The sequence below is a fragment of the Cebus imitator genome, unplaced genomic scaffold (assembly GCF_001604975.1).
Source record: "Cebus imitator isolate Cc_AM_T3 unplaced genomic scaffold, Cebus_imitator-1.0 Scaffold21, whole genome shotgun sequence".
Lineage (NCBI taxonomy): Eukaryota > Metazoa > Chordata > Mammalia > Primates > Cebidae > Cebus > Cebus imitator.
Window position 1 is genome coordinate 10,642,348 of NW_016107336.1, and position 17,218 is coordinate 10,659,565.

The following is a 17,218-nucleotide window of genomic DNA, read 5'->3' on the forward strand; positions in this document are numbered from 1 at the left end:
TGAGTGTGTTTGTGTGCGTGTGTGTTTGTGTGAGTGTGTGTTTGTGTGAGTGTGTGTTTGTGTGCGTGTGTGTTTGTGTGAGTGTGTGTTTGTGTGCGTGTGTGTTTGTGTGCGTGTGTGTTTGTGTGAGTGTGTGTTTGTGTGCGTGTGTGTTTGTGTGCATGTGTGTTTGTGTGAGTGTGTGTTTGTGTGCGTGCACATGCACATTTATGTTTTTTCCTCTTCTACGTGTACTTTTGTTCTCTGCAGTGGTTGATGAGGATGCCAATGTCTGCTGTCTTTCCCACGACATATGCTCTCCCTTTCTTCCAAAATAACTAAATTCATGGCTAGACATACACTTATTCAGGAAAAAAAAGGTGTATTTTCTTGAAACCCTTGCAGCTTTGTGTGCCAATGTGATTATGTTATTACCAATGGGATTTAGACAGAATATCATATGGCATATTCAGAAAACTTTTAAATTAAATTAAATTTAGTTGTTTTTTTATTCTTAAAGAAAACTTGCATGCACTCTATATGTAATTTCTTCTTTTGCTTTTAATTTTTTTTCCAGTGATTAGAACAAGCATATAAGCTTACAAGTTTGAAGATGAACAACCCCATTCACCCACCCACCAGTGTTGAAAGGAAATGACAGAATTTCATACAATAAAACTCACATTTCCACTGTAGGCAGCATTTAAGTAAGGATGACTCAACATAAATCGTGTTTAATGTTTTGCCAATTAAGTTTTCTCCGTTATTTACAAAGGCATTGCCATCATTTATCTGACAGCACTCCTGGTTTCCCCTCCCCACTAAACCTGACCATCGCCTTCCCCATCATTATAAATCACACCACCACATTGCTATTCGTTTAGATAACAAAACTTGGAGTTCTCTTTGACTCTTCTCTTCCTCACCTCAATCCTATCAATGAGCAATTGGTGTCTTTCCTACTTTTACAGTATTTACAGAAATCACTTTCTCATTATTTGGTCCAAGCCATCATCCACTATCTCTGTGGATTGCTACAACTGACCCACAAATAGTTTCCCTTCTTATACCCCAATCCCCTTCATTCAGTTCTTATCAGAGCAACCAGAGGGAGACTATTCTAAATAAGTTGTATCACTTCATCCTCTCTTCAAACCCTGCCAAGGGTTCTTTCTTGTTCAGAGTCATCTCCAAAGTCCTTACTCAGTCCTTGGAGGCCTCACAGTTTCTTGCCTCCAGGTACCTTTCTCTGTCTTCTCCTCTCTTCTCCTTATTATCTTATTTCCACCCACTCTGGTTGCATGTTGTTTTTCCTACCAGATATTCTCTCTTAGATACCCTCACAGTTGACTCTCTCCCTGCATCCAGGCCTCTCCTTAAATGTAAACTCATCTGAGAGGAGGTTTTATTCCCACTTATATAAAATATTACCCCTTCCAATACTTTATGCCTACCATACTCTGTTTTATATACCTTATGTCACTTAATCTCACAGACACTATTAAAAAAAATTCAGATATTGCCTCCTTCTCTCACGAAGTCTGGGGCTTGGTTGCTTTGTTTTGTTCACTGATATCTCTAATGCCTCTCAAGAAATATCTGTTAAATGAATGTATAAATTAATGAGAAAAAGAGGATGGGAAGTGTACCTTCAAATCATGACTATGACCTGCTACCCATAAGATAATAACTCACTGACCTTGGATCCTTACTTTAATCTTCTCTTGAGTGGGCATAATAATACATAACTGAAGATATTCATGTGAAGATTAAATAAAATTATCCCACTAAACATCCCACACAAGGGCCTTCACAAAAGTGGACTCAATACGAGTTTGATAAATCACCAAATTGAAAAAAAAATGCAACCAAAGTCATCTAGTGATCTTGAGGGAAAGTACCTTGTAAGATTTTTCAGGCTAATGACATATATAAATTCAGATAATCTCCAAGCATTAAATGGAATTTACAATGCCTTAACTCAATTTTCCAAAGCATTAAATATCCACAATTAAGAAATATCTGTGCTCATTATGCCTTATAAAAAATGGCATTTATTATAAACCTGAAACATTTGGGCGAATGTTTCGGAACATTCAAAAGTCTGTGACTTTTGACTGACCCGCTGAGAACAGCCTTGGGGTAGAAAGAGATCGGCACTTCTCATACCTTGTCCCCCAGGAAAGGCTGCTGTCATGCCCAACACGCGGAGAGTACCCTTCTGTAGCTCTGCTGACATGAAGCATGCTACCTTTGAGTGTGCAATCAGCCCAGGCCTGAGTTCCTTTTTCACCAGAATTACCCTGAGTCAAATTCATTTGGCAACCTTCCTGCCATCTGTGATTCATGTGCCAGCCTTCTACTCCTAGGGCAGATTTTTCCTCCTCACCTTGCTCAAACTCTTCTGGTTTTCCTGTAGTGTCCCTAACTTCCATGCTTTTCTTCCTTTCCAAGATTTTCCACTGTGCCTAAAGGAATTCACTTTTCCCTTTCACTTCTTGAAATTTCCCTTCTCCTTCTGGCTGATATATATACATTTATTTATAAATAAATTATAATTTATTGACATATATTATAAATTATAATTGTATAATCTATAAAATTATAGATTATGAAATTATAAACATAGACTTAAAGAGTTAGGATGGAATCTCTTATTAATGCTATTTAACAAGACTTTGTCCAATGATGAAAATTTTCTGTATCTGTGCTGTTCAACATGGTCTGCACTAGCTATATGCAAATATTTAGGATAGGGGTCCCCAACCTCTGGGCTGTAGACTGGTACCTGTCCCTGGCCTGTGGCCTGAGAGGAAACCGGCAGCACAGCAGGAGGTGAGAGGCCAGAGCAAACATTATCACCTGAGCTCTGCCTCCTGTCAGACCAGCAGCAGCCTTAGATTCTTATAGGACTGTGAGCCCCATTGTGAACTGCTCATGTGAGGGGTCTAGGCTGCATGATTCCCGTAAGAATCTAATGCCTGACGATCTGAAGTGGGAGTTTCATCCTGAAACCATCTCCTCACCCTGCTGTGGAAAAATTACCTTCCAGGAAACCAGTCCCTGGTGCAAAAGGTTGGGGACCACTGATGTGAGACTTTAAATAGGCTAGTGTAACTAAGGAGCTGATCGTTTTATTTTTTATTAATTTAAATTAAATAGTCACACATGGCTAGTGGCTACTATATTTAACATCTCCCGTGTGAGACTGCAAAGCAGGTATTCACTACATGGGTGGTTGAGCCCAGGAGCAGGGCCTCCAGGCAGACGGAAGTCGAGATAAGGAAGTCGGGGACAAGAGAAAAAGGAGAATCTAGTTAAATGATAACCAGATGGGCAAAACCAGATGGCCTGCATCCATGTGGAACAAGGTTTTTTGCTACAGAAACTTGCTTATGAGCACCAAAGATATTATTATCTTCTATACCCACCTATTGCTTAGCTGTCAATTTATTGTATAGAATTGATGATTTAGCTACTTGTTTCTCTCCTTACCATGACGTCAATCAGACCCTGAAAATGTATATATTCTGAGACTTGAAAAATAAAGTCGCTGGTGGAGCACTTACTCCCCAGACCTCCTGACCCCACTTTTCTGTCTCCTATTTTTCCTGCGCACTCCCCATTCAGGTTGGAACCCTCTTGCTGGTCAAGAGTTCCCGGCAAACATCATAGTTCTAGTACCTTTCTCTTCCACCCTCAAATGAAAAACAGTTTATGATTCTAGAGATATTACTCTCGACTCTTTACCTCCTAATTCCATTCATCAATTGAACATATCAATTTAATTCTGTTTCCCGTTTTTTTTGTCTCAAGCCCCACCATTACAGTGGAAAACTTCAACTTGTATACATGTAACCTATGTTCCACCCCTGAAGCTCCAATATTTAATATTCTTACTTTAAATGTATTATGCTCTACTCCATAGGCTCTCACATATGAAATATTAAATTTAAACCATGTTGCCCTTTGACCACCATAGCTGAGAGAAGTGTTAAATAATGTCTTGTGTAGTGATACGCGATCTACTGAAAATTATCCCCTGCTGCGGCAGTTAGGATTCAGTGATTTTCCATGCTATGCATTACCAGCCACCTGGTCTGTAATCTTGTAGCACTTACACCACCTCCAATATAATACACTGTAGCGCTTAGTAGCACTTATTATAACTATCTCTTGATTTCTCTATATTCCCACTAGAACTTGCAGGGAAAAATTTTCTCATTTACATACTCAACCCAGCACTTTAGATGGTCCCAGACACATAAAAGTCTCTTAATAAAGGAGTGAATAAAGGAGTAAATTAATGAATGAACTCACTTTATTGGCTGATGCAACAAGTCACAATGCTTTATAAGATCCCTGACAACTACTCTACACTCACAGGAATTATGAACAGTGATCTGAATAGAGAAATAGGATTCAGAATAGAGAAATAGTTTCCTGGTAATCACAGAGAGCCCAGACAGATCATAAATGCATTAGGATAGTCTCACCCTGATGAGGATTTGCATTTCTAACTAGAATCTAATCCATCTAGCACTTTGATTTTGTAGGTGATAATAATTTAATCACAAATTTTGAGCCACATAGAGTTCTTAAGTTTCACAGATCTCATTGGACAGAAATAATACTTCAGGATATTTTTTTCTTTTTTTAGTTGACTTTTGTTTGAATGATTGCTTTTTTTTTTTCTTTTGAGACCGAGTTTTGCTCTTGTTGCCCAATGCAATGGCACAATCTGGGCTCACCGCAACCTCTGCCTCCTGGGTTCAAGTGATTCTCCTGCTTCAGCCTTCCTAGTAGCTGGGATTACAGGCATACATCACCACACCTGGCTAATTTTATATTTTTAGTAGAGATGGGGTTTCTCCATTTTGGTCAGGCTGGTCTAGAACTCCCAGCCTCAGTTGATCCACCTGCCTTGGCCTCCCAAAGTGCTGGGAATACAGGCAGGAGCCAGGGCTCCCAGCCCGCCCACCCTCCTTTCCTTCCTTCCTTCCTTCCTCTTTCTCTCTTTCTTTCTTTCCTTCTTTTTTCTTCATTCTTTCTCTTTTCTTTCTTTCTTTCTTTCTTTCTTTCTTTCTTTCTTTCTTTCTTTCTTTCTTTCTTTTCTTTCTTTCTTTCTCTCTCTCTTTCTTTCTCTCTCTCTCTCCTTCCTTCCTTCCTTCCTTCCTTCCTTCCTTCCTTCCTTCCTTCCTTCCTTCCTTTTCTTTCTTTCTTTCTTTCCTTCTTTCTTTCTTTCTCTCTCTCTCTTTCTTTCTTTCTTTCTTTTCTTTTTCCTTCCTTCCTTCCTTCTTTCCTTCCTTCCTTCTTTCTCTCTCTCTCTTTCTTTCTTTCTTCTTTCTTTCTTTTTCTTTTCTTTTCTTTCTTTTCTTTTCTTTTCTTTTTCTTTTCTTTTCTTTTCTTTTTTTCTTTTCTTTGAGTCTCCTTCTGTCGCCCAGGCTGGAGTGCAGTGGCGCAATCTCGGCTCACTGCAACCTCCACCTCTGGGGTTCAAGCGATTCTCTGGCCTCAGTCTTCTGAGTTACTGAGACTACATGCACACACCACCATGCTCAGCTAATTTTTGTATTTTTAGTACAGATAGGTTTCACAGAAAATAATTTAAAAATTTATATGGAACAACAAAAGAACCCAAATAGCCAAAGCAAGATTTTGCAAAAAGAACAATGCTGGAGACATCATGCTAACTGAATTTAAAATATACTATAAAGTTTAGCAAACAAAACAGCATGGTACTGGCATAAAACAGACACACAGACCAATGTAACAGAATAGAGAACCTCAAAAATACATCTATGCATTTATAGCCAACTGATTTTCAACCAAGTTTCCAAGAACACATATTGGGGAAATAATGGTATCTCCAATAAAAGTGCTAGGAAAACCAGGTAGTCACAGGTAGAAGACTAAAACTGGATCCCCATCTTTCACATATGTAAAAATCGAATCAGAATGGGTTGACTTAAATGTAAGACCCCAAACTATGAAACTACTGGAAGGAAAGATAGGTGAAATGCTTCAGGAAATTCAATTGGGCAAGCATTTTTATATAATACCTCAAAGCACAGCAAAAAAGCAAAAAGTAGACAAATGAAATTACAATGAACTAAAAAGCTGTTGCACAGCTGGAAACAATAAAGTGAAGAGACAACCTACAGAATAGGAGAAAGTATTTTCAAACTATGCATCTGATGAATGTCAGTGTCCAGAATAAATAAGAAACTCGATCAAATCAATAGAACACATAAAAAATATAACACAATTTAAAAATTGGTGAAAGATCTAAATAGACGTTTTTCAAAAGAGGCATACAAATGATCAATAGATACATAATAAAATGTTCAACATCTGTAATCACTGGAGATTCAAATCAAAACCACGATAAAATACTGCCTCATCCCAGTTAGGATGGCTATTATCAAAAAGACAAAACAACAAATGCTGGTGAAGATGCAAAGAAAAGGAAACTTTTATACACTGCAAGTAGCAATGCAAATTAGTACAGCCATTTTGAAACGCAGTATAGCAGTTCCTCAAAAAAGTTAAAAACAGAATTACTGTATGATCCAGCAATCCTATTTCTGGGTATATATCCAAAGATATGCAATCAGTACATTGAAGACGCATCTGTATTACCGTATTTATTACAGTGATATTCACGATGGCCACAATATAGAATCACTTTAATGTTCGTCCACAAATGAATGGCTACAGAATATTTGGTGTGTGTATACACCACATACACACACACACAACCCCCCTCAAAATGGATTATCCTTCAGCCATAAAAACAGAATGAAATCTTGTCATGTATGGCAACATATATGAACCTGGAAGACATTATGTTAAGTGAAACAAGCCAGGTACAGAAAGACAAACACCATAAGATCTCATTCATTTGTATAATCTAAAAAGTTTATTTCATGAAGTAGACAGTAGAATAGTGGTTACAGAAGCTGGAGAAGGGGGAGAAGATGTGGTATTGGGTAGACTGGTCAATGAGTACAAAGTTATAGTTAGGAAGAATAGGTTCTGGTGTTCTATGACACAGTAGGGTGACTATAGCAAATAATAATGTGGTATATATTTTGAGATTGCTAGAAAATATTGTGAATTTTGTCACCACAAAGAAATGATAAATATTTAAAGTGATAGATATGGTAATGCCCTTATTTAATCATTATGTTTACATGCATCAAAATGTTATACTGTACCCCATAAAAATGTACAATTATTATGTGTCAATGATAAATAAAATGATTAATGGGAAAATAAGCATCTTTATTACAAATAAGTGTAAATATATTACACAGTGAATATCAAAAAGTTTGAATTTTTATATATACTTTGATCAGTGGAACTTCAAAGAAATATAAGTAACATAATCTTTACTTATCAAATAGGAATGAGTCCATTTTGTCTGTAGCTAATAGATCTTCCTAATTTCAAATAATAATAAAGATAGCTCAGTCTTAAGGAGCTATGTGTAAGAAGATACACAGCTGACCCTTGAACATGTGAAGGTTGGGGGTGCCACCTCCTGCACAATTGCACATCCATGTCCAACATTTGACAATCCCCAAACTTAATTACTAATAGTCTATTGTTAACCAAAAGCCTTACTGATAAAATAAGCAGTTGCTAATACATAGTTGGCATGTTATATGTATTATATACTCTGTTCTTACATAAAGGAAGCTAGAGAAAAAAATGTTTAAAAAAATCATGAGAAAGAAAATGTCTTAACCATTTTTTGAGTGAAAGTGGAGCATCATAAAGGCTTTCATTCTTCTTGTCCTCATGTTGAGTAAACTGAGGAGGAGGAGGAGGACTTGGTCTTTCTGTCTCAGAAGTGACAGAGGAGGAGGAGTTGGAATGGGAGGCAGGTACACTGACGTAACTAACAGAAATTCATCGTAATTTCTGTCTAAATTTTCTGGTTTTCCATTTCTTTAAAAATGTTTCTAAATGATATCAATCCTTCTTCCACCAGTTGCTTTAGGCCTCCTGCCAGATTGTCTAACATCAATTTGTTTTCTAGCATGGCTTCTTCCACGTCTTCTTCCTCATTGTCAAATACTGGTTTGGAAGCACTCATTTCCATCAACTAATCTGTTAATTCCTCTGCTGTGGTGTCTATTAGGTTTTGAATTTCTCCAAGATCACTTCAGCTCCCCCAGCTTTTAATTTTATTTTATTTTTTCCATATCCACAATCTCTTTCATAATTTCCTTGACTGGCTCCATTTTAAATCCTGTGAATTTATTTGCAACATCTGCACACAGTTTTCTTCAACAAGAATTCATTGTTTGGGAGTTGGTGGGTTTAATAGCTTTTTCTATAATAATGATAGCATTTTCAATGGTGTAATTCTTCCAGACTTTCATGATTTCCTCTCTTTCGGAGTCGTCCTTCATAGTGTTGATAATTCCCATAGTGTGCTGTGTGTAATGAGCCTTATAGGTCATTATGACCCCCTTGACTAGACATGTAATTAGAGACATTACATTTAGGGGCAAGTAGATCACTTCATTACCATTGCTGTTTAACTCATGGGGTTCTGAGTTGTCGGCGGTGTCGTTCAAAATCCAAAGAACTTTAAAAGGCAGTCCCTCCCTGGTATGGAACTTCCTGACTACTTCAGGGACAAACTATCAAGAGAACCAATCTAGAAAATGGGTTCTTATTGTCCAGGTTTTCTTGTTGTACAAAGAAAGTACTGGCAGCTACTGTTCATCTTGGGGGTTAGCAGCTTTATAGATAAAAGCAGTCCTGATCATAAACTCAATTGCATTTACGTGTTAGAGTTAGCCTATCCCTTCCTGCCTTAATTCTGGGTGCTTGGTCTCTTCCTTACTTGTAAATGTTATTTCTGACATTTTTGCCAGAATAAGGCACTTTTATCTGCATTAAAAACTTGTTCAGGCAGATATCCTTTATCGTCAATCATTTTGTTAATGGGATCTGGGAACCGGTCTTCACCCTCTTGGTCAGCAGAAGCTTCTTCTCCTGTTATCTTAACTTTTTTTTTTTTTTTTCCTAAAGGTAAATCTCTTTCTAAAGTTGTTAAACCGTCCTTTGCTGGCATTACATTATCCAGCTTTAGAGCCTTACCTTCTTTTTGCTTTCAGTTTTTGTGTAATGACTTTACTTTTCTTAAATCTAGAGTCTATAAGTAGGTCTTTCTTAAAGCAATCCTGCATCCACATAAAAGTTGCACTTTCAATAAAAAGGTATTTTAGGAAAAGCGCAAGTTTTTACTTCTGTTGGCATACATGTAGCAATGAGTACACATTTTTTTAACAATGGTCCTCGTGCTGGATTTATGGTTTATGGTTGAAATGTGGTTAATCATAGCCGCAAATCTCACTGTATCATATCTATTAAGTAATTTAACTTTTTTCTTGTCATGTCATGACCTTCCTCTGCTTCTTGAGAGCACTTCCAGCATCACTAGTGGCATTTTATATGGGACCTATGGTTTTCAATATTTATAATATTACATTAAATATGATGAAAAGTTATGATATTAAAGATTATGAAAAATACACTAGAACTGCAAGAGATCACTTTTAACTGAGATACACAATTTACTGGAAAGATGAACTGCTCATGTAGAGATCAGAGTCACAGGGCATTTTATGCTGACACTTGCAACATTTGAGCTGTCTGCAGTAGCCACAGGGGGTGGCTATGAAATTATTAAAGTAGTATAGTGAATTTTATGCATTTGCAATTTAATACTATGTCTTTCCATTTGTTTACGTTTATCTCAATGGTAAATGACACCCTTTACAGTCTGTGTTTGTGTGCAGAAGTTTTGATAAGTTTTAACTTTTTATAATAGGTTTGCCTATAGTTTATGGTAGTAGATGGTAAAATGAATAATGTCTACATATATTTTTATATGCATAACATACCCAAACTTTTCTTCATTTTTTTCAGTATTTATAGGCTACATGATTCATCTATGAGTTTTTTTCAAATTGTTGCAAATCTCTAAAAAATGTGTCAATATATTTATTTAAAAAAATGTACTCATAAGTGGGCTACTGCTGTTTAAGCCCAAGTTACTCAAGGGTCAACTGTATATACATGTATATATAATGCATATATATATGTGTGTGTGTGTGTGTGTGTGTGTGTGTGTGTAGAGACAGTTTATGCTTATTAAATATATCACATATATATTTTACTTATTTTCCAAATCTGCAAAAGAGTTCATATGTCCTGACAATGTGACCTATTTACAGGTCACATTGAATTTGGAACTGTCAAGCTATTGAGCATACAGATCTCTATACAAATTGCACAAAAGTGGCTCCAAATAGGAAAAGATAAATCAATTCTATAACTTGCCCAAATCTGAGAGAAAGAAAAAAATTCCAATATACTTTAACTGTAACACATGCTTTGGAGCATGAAATCTGCCACAGATTTTACAAGTGACTGAATAATTTTGATCTTTGGTTTTCTCTTCATTGAAATCATCTTGGTAATATCCACTCACAAGGGCAATTGTAAAGATTAAGTCATCTGGTAAAGCTGTCAGCACACGGCTTCCCATAGATGAACTGCTCTGTTAAGGGTAAGTGTAACTGCTGGTGTTATCAGTATTGTCATGAGCACCACTGTCATTACTAAGATTATTTATAGCTTTCCATGTATGTTGCTATTCTCTTCTCTGGAATTTTACTCCTTCTTAGTAAAACAACTTTAGCTAATGTAGTATGGCTATATTTAGAGATGCCTGCATGTGCTTTGCTAAGACCTGAAGTTGGTGTCCATGTTGCTGGCAATGATTAAAGAAAGGACAAGAACGTACTTCACTCGGCAATACTTTATAACACAGTCTCAGAGAGGACAATTTCCTCCCCCATGACAGTTTTATTATTACAGCTTTCATCTCAACAGGTGGAATAAATGCAACCTTCGTAAGAAGTGCTCCAGGTAGGCTAGCAAGCATTACACTGACTTTTGACACAGGAAACACTGAAATTATGAATGTAATATTGTCTTGTTTGTTTTGTGTCTTGGAAAGCCAGCTAGAATATTGAATATAAAGTTGTGTTGTAGAAATGTAAATCAGCTGTTAAACTATATTACTAAGAAGTAGTCTCTCCTTTCATTATCTAGCTCCTGTTCTCTTTTTCTTTGTCATGTAAACATTTAGGTTACAGATGAAGTGTTCCTTGCATTAATGTACATGTGACTTCTGGATGAGATTAGAAATCATATTGCTGTTTTAAGATATTCACACAAATACATTTAGGGGAAATACTTCTATGTTTTAATACTAAGGAAACCTTGCATTAAAGTTAAAACAAAAACAATCAAAATTATTTTTCCTTAGTCTAATTTGCTCACATTATCAGTCCTGTTATTCAGATACATCTTTTTTTTTTTTTTTTTTTTGAGAGAGCCTCACTCTAATCCACCAGGCTGGAGTTCAGTGGCACAATCTCGGCTCACTGCAACCTCCGCCTCCTGGGTTCAATCAAATCTCATACTTCAGCCTCTCGAGTAACCAGGATTACAGGCCCCTGCCTCCATACCCAGCCCATTTTTGTATTTTTAGTAAAGATGAGGATTCACCATGTTGGCCAGTCTGGTCTCAAACTCATCACCTCGGAGTGATCTGCCACCTTGGCCTCTCAAAGTGCTGGGATTGCAGGTGTGAACCACCATGCCCAGCCTTAGATACACTATTAAAAGTAAAGTTGACCATTTTATGAATATGCATTGTTGTGGTACCTATATCATATTTATTACATGGTTAATCTTTGAGCTTTTGCTTGAATCTCCCTGGGTTCATATTCTGCCTTATCTTAAATACATTATTGAACTTCTCTGTGCTCCACTCATGCAACAGATGTTTAGTGACCCTCAACCATGGGCTGTGCACCATTTGAACACAACATTCAACAAAAGAGATAACAATTGGAAGCAAATAATGCTTATACATTATGAGAAGGACCAATAAATTATTTAAAAATGTATTTCAGGTGGTGTGTCATCATCAGGGTTCTCCAGAGAAACAAAACCAATTTATATATATTGGTTATATACACATGCACATATGCATGGATATATAGACACATGCACATATATACACACATACATACATGTATATAGTGAAATATTTCAAGGAATTGGCTCACAAGTTTGCAGAGGGTTTAGCAGGGAGTCAGGCTTTTATTGAAGATCTTTAACTGATTGAGGCACACTCATCTTATGGAGAATAATATTTTTACTTAAGAAACAATGATTTGAACCTGTATCTCATCTAAAAAAAACCTCTTCACAAAAATATCCAGATGTATTTGACCCAATATATGGGTATTATGACCTAGCCAAGTTGACACATAAAAATTAACCGTTACCAGTCTCTTCCTTGTCTACTTGGCATCCATACACATTTCCTTAAACCATACTTTATCTCTGATTTAAGACAATAATTCAGTTATGCTTCCAGTTAAGATGATAAAACTATCTTGCCTGCAACTAAAAATGCATAAATCCTACGAGGGGATTCAAAGTTTTTCGGTAATGATCATTCTTCTCCTTGAAATCCTTAGTAACTTAAAGACTAATACATAAAATCACTATGTGTTAGGATACACAGTAACGGACTAGGAGAGAGAAGAAAATGCAAAGAGTTGCCTGCCACACACAGTCACACAGACACCCACATACACACAGATATATTTGTGATGAAATAAGGGAGGAATACTCATAAATACTAATGATAATTACAGTTCTAATTTCTGTAACTGATGACATCTTCCTGCATACCTCTTATTTATAACTAATTTATTCTACTGCTCATTCTCTATTATCTTTACTATCAGCAAGTATTTCAACTGGTTCTGGCTCTTTACCCGTTGGGTTGATCTAAACCTTTATTCTTAAAGGGTCTGGGCTTTAAAATTTTCCCTGAAATTTGTAGTTGTTTTCCATTGACTAATAACAGGGCATGGTATGACTAAGAGGCACCCTAAGAGATCTTCTGGATTTCAGACATATTTATTCTTAGCTCCATTGTCAGTAGCAGTCCAATTTCCCCTTGGAAATTAGGATAAATTACCCCAGCCAGTGTTGTAACCCCCTTCTCTGCCTGTTGATTAAAGGAATGAGTAGCACAAAGTAGCCAGATGGCTGTCTTACTGTCCAATTCAATGAGGTCATTGTTTCTCCCAGTAGAAGCATTCTTCCCTTTGGAATTAAAATTTCTAGGTCAATAGAACATAAGTTTGCAGTGACGGGATGGAAAATTTTGCTAGTGAATTACTAGGAGTAATAGTGAGTGGTGCCACTCTCCTTTGTGCTCATTGAATACTGTGAATCCTGACTATGGGAGAAACAACACCATGTGTCAGATGCTGATTCAGATTATATACAGCTTCCTGAAGAGCCTTTTCCAAACCCCGCATGGTTATTTCCACTTAGCTGGCACTGTAACTGAATCTTCCAAGGACGTGAAGCCATTCCAGCATTCTATCAAGCCAAGGACTTCAGGATGGTGCAGAGCATACTAACACACTAGTACATGTCGTGAGGTTGGGCTCATTGCTGCATTTCATTTGCTGTGAAATGAATGTCTTGATCAGAATAAAGCTGCATAAAATATCATGATAATGGATAATGCATTCTATAATTCGTGGATGATAGTTTTGGCAGAAGCAATGAAGGCAGTGAAGGCAAATATTTATTCAGAATAAGTGTCTATTCCAGTAAGAATAAAACGCGGCCTCTTCCATGATGGAAGTGGACCACCAGGCAACCAGATCTACCAGTTAGTTGCCTGACCACCCTTGTGAATGGTGCTATATTGGAGACTCAGTGTTAGTGTCTGCTACTGGATGATGGACACTCAGCAGTGGCCATAGACAGGTAAAACTTGTTGAATAGAAGTCCATATTGTTGAGTCTATGTACAGCCTCTGTCCCTTCTGTACACGCTGAATAGGTAAGTTGAATGAGGATGTAATGTGAATGGGAAACCTGTACATTCTTTAAGTCTTTGATGATGAAACTAAACTCTGCAAACCTTTCAGGATTGTGGCATCTCTCTTCATTTACTATTTCCCTATTTAGAGGTAATTCTAGTAGCCTCCACTTGGCCTTTTCTACCATATAATAGCTTTTATTCTATGTTATAGAGGGTAATCTGCTTTAATCAATGTTTACAGATTTACGTGTTTATTTTATCTTCAAAATACCTTTTATAGAAATATCTAGAATAGCATCAGTAAATATCTTGTACCATGGCCTCACCAAGTTGACACCACATAAAATTATCATTACACAATGATACAAAATGAGGCCTCTTCATAATTTTAAGCTAGACAAAAACAGTGTTAACGTACCACCCAGGAAATGCCAAGCATATTCTTTCTTGACTAAAACAAGGGACTACTACTTTTTTTTTTTTTCTGAGATGGAGTCCTGCTCTATTATCCAGATTGGAGTGCAATGGTGCTCACTGCAACCTCCACCTTCCAGGTTCAAGCAATTCTCCTGCCTCAGCCTCCCAAGTAGCTTGGATTACAAGCACCCACCACTATGCCTGGCCAATTTTGTACTTTTAGTAGACAACGGGATTTCACTGTGTTGGCCAGGCTGGTCTCGAACCCCTGACCTCAGAGGATCTACTCTCCTTGTCCTCCCAAAGTGCAGAGATTACAGGTGTGAGCCACTGCACACAGCTGTGACTACCACTTCTTTCCCAACTACAACTTTATCTTCATCCTCTGTCTTTCTAAATAAGATTAATTGAGATACTCAATCACAAAATTGTTCCCACTTTCTGAAAGCATCCAGTCTAGAAGAAATCCCCATTCCCTTAGACCCACACTCAAGTCAACCAACCAAAGTCCAAATATCACACAATTCCCCATGGTAAATGGTCTCTCTCTCCTCTGCAGAGAGTAGTAAACTAATTTGTTCAACTGTAGGTATTCTCTTGATGGTCTTTGGCTAGAAGGCATTGACATGAGTAACATGTCAAGTAAATCCACGTATCTGATGGCTTGAAAATAAAAGATATATCAAGTTATGATCTGTGATTTACAAATAGTACTCTGCAGTCTATTTAAGAAAATGTAACCAAAGAGTGATGAGAAAAGGCTAGCGAAGATTATAGGTCTAATATTCCATGCCTAAGCATGTATATTTTATCCAAGGAAAAATGGAGCAATAAAGAATGTTAAGAAGAAACACACTAGAATTTTAGAAAGATCACACTAGAAACACTAGGACACATGATGTTAGTTACTTTCCATTTGTATTATGTTGGCCACTTCAGGACTAGTTACCATATCTCAAACGTGGAGGACATTACTTCAGTTTTTATAGTAAGTAGCTGAGCCCAGACAGAAGACTAGTGCTCAGTCCATCCATATGCCTAAAATTGAGACCAAGAGGAAAGCAGATGAGGCTACCTGAGTTGATTGTATACTATCATTTTTTCTTCCAGAGAATAAAAAATGAATCAATTAGAAAACTTTCATACATTCTGTAATGATGAAATATCAAGTTATTGGAAGAAAAGGGATAGATTTTAATTTAAACAAAAAAATTGGAGTTCTAAAACTTAAGTGTGAACTTTCTAGAAACATTTTTAAATGTTTTTTCAAATCCCAGGCCCTACCATTGATCATTGATCTACTCATTCTTTGCAAATGGCCTTGTTATTTTATCAAATTCCCTTTGTTGCAATTGGGTATTATTGTTTCTTCACCACCTCTCTGCTGTTACAAAGATTAAGAACTATCACTATGTCTTCGACAGCACCTTTTTGTATCTTCTTTTGTCCATGACAAACCGTTTATTTCTCATCCCTTTTCTCTTGAATTTTTGATATGTTCATATTTGAAATGATAGAACCAAATAAGTGGTCAGGGAAGAGTTACTACTATCACTGAGAATTTTTATAGCCAAGAGAAAGTCTCAAATGGTCAATGACAATCCTAGAAATCAACGTATTTGTATTTTTTACAATAATAACTTACAATTTTTAAATGACAATAAAATATCAGATTTGTTTCAAATGTTTTGCATTCAGTGTTTCAATAACTATAGCTATCAATATATTTTCTGAGATTGAAACTTTTTTTTTATTTTATAAATAAGGAGCTTAGATTCCTAATATTGAAAAATCAAAGGCAACATAAGGATCATGTAAACGTTGCATGAAATTCCATTTAAGTTCAATGCTACATTATTAATATTACTAAAACATCAAGGAATAAACACCTGCATTTCAAGTTACAGTACATAGAATCACTGCATGCAATTACAGAATTATCTATAAGACGTATAAAAAGGGAATAGGTAAGGTGTGGAGGAGAAACAATAAGAAAATTAGGTATTTGTGGCTAAAGCGGCAGGATAATATATGTTGAAGGACATAGAAGTGAGCCATGGCATTCTGGCTGTCTTATATTTCAGGAGGACCTGGGTTTTGATATAAAAGTTGTCCAGTTTCTCAGATTACCAGTTTCCCAGATTTAACATCTCTGAGACTGAGTCTTGCCATCTGGAAAATAGTGTAATCACAATAACTACTTCAAATAATTGTTGCCACATTTTCATTTAGAAAGTATATGTGACGATCATCCTATTACTAGAAAGAACTAACTATAACAGCATGTTGCTGGACTAACAAAATGAAATTCAATATTTGAAAAATCCCAAGTAAAACCACTGGCATGCATAAGAAAAGGCACAGTTCCAAACTAATACTTCCAAATTAATAATTGTCTTATAAAAGAATTATTGCTCTTTAAACAAACAGAAAATCATTCAGTGTATCTAATGAGTGAAGTGTAGAAAGTTTGCTACACATAACTTATTATTAAATTAATTATATTTCTATCAGCAAGAATTAAAAAATGAATTTCAGCAAAAGTATCATTACAATAACATCAAATGACTCAAGTGAATAAATTTAATAAAAGCTGTACAAGTCTTCTATCTAAATTTTAGTGTTTTCAAGCTAAAATCATTATTAAGAAAAATTAAAAACATCAAAATTTCATGTTCATAGATGGCACAACTCAATACTATTATGATACAACTCTCCTCAAAATAATCTATAGATTTAATGCATATCAGTCAGCATCCCAGCAGAAAATTATTCAAAATCAATACATTAATTCCAAAATGCAAAGTGGAATGCAAGAGATCAAAAATTTCCAAGGCAAACTTGAAAAAGTAGAACAAATTTAGAG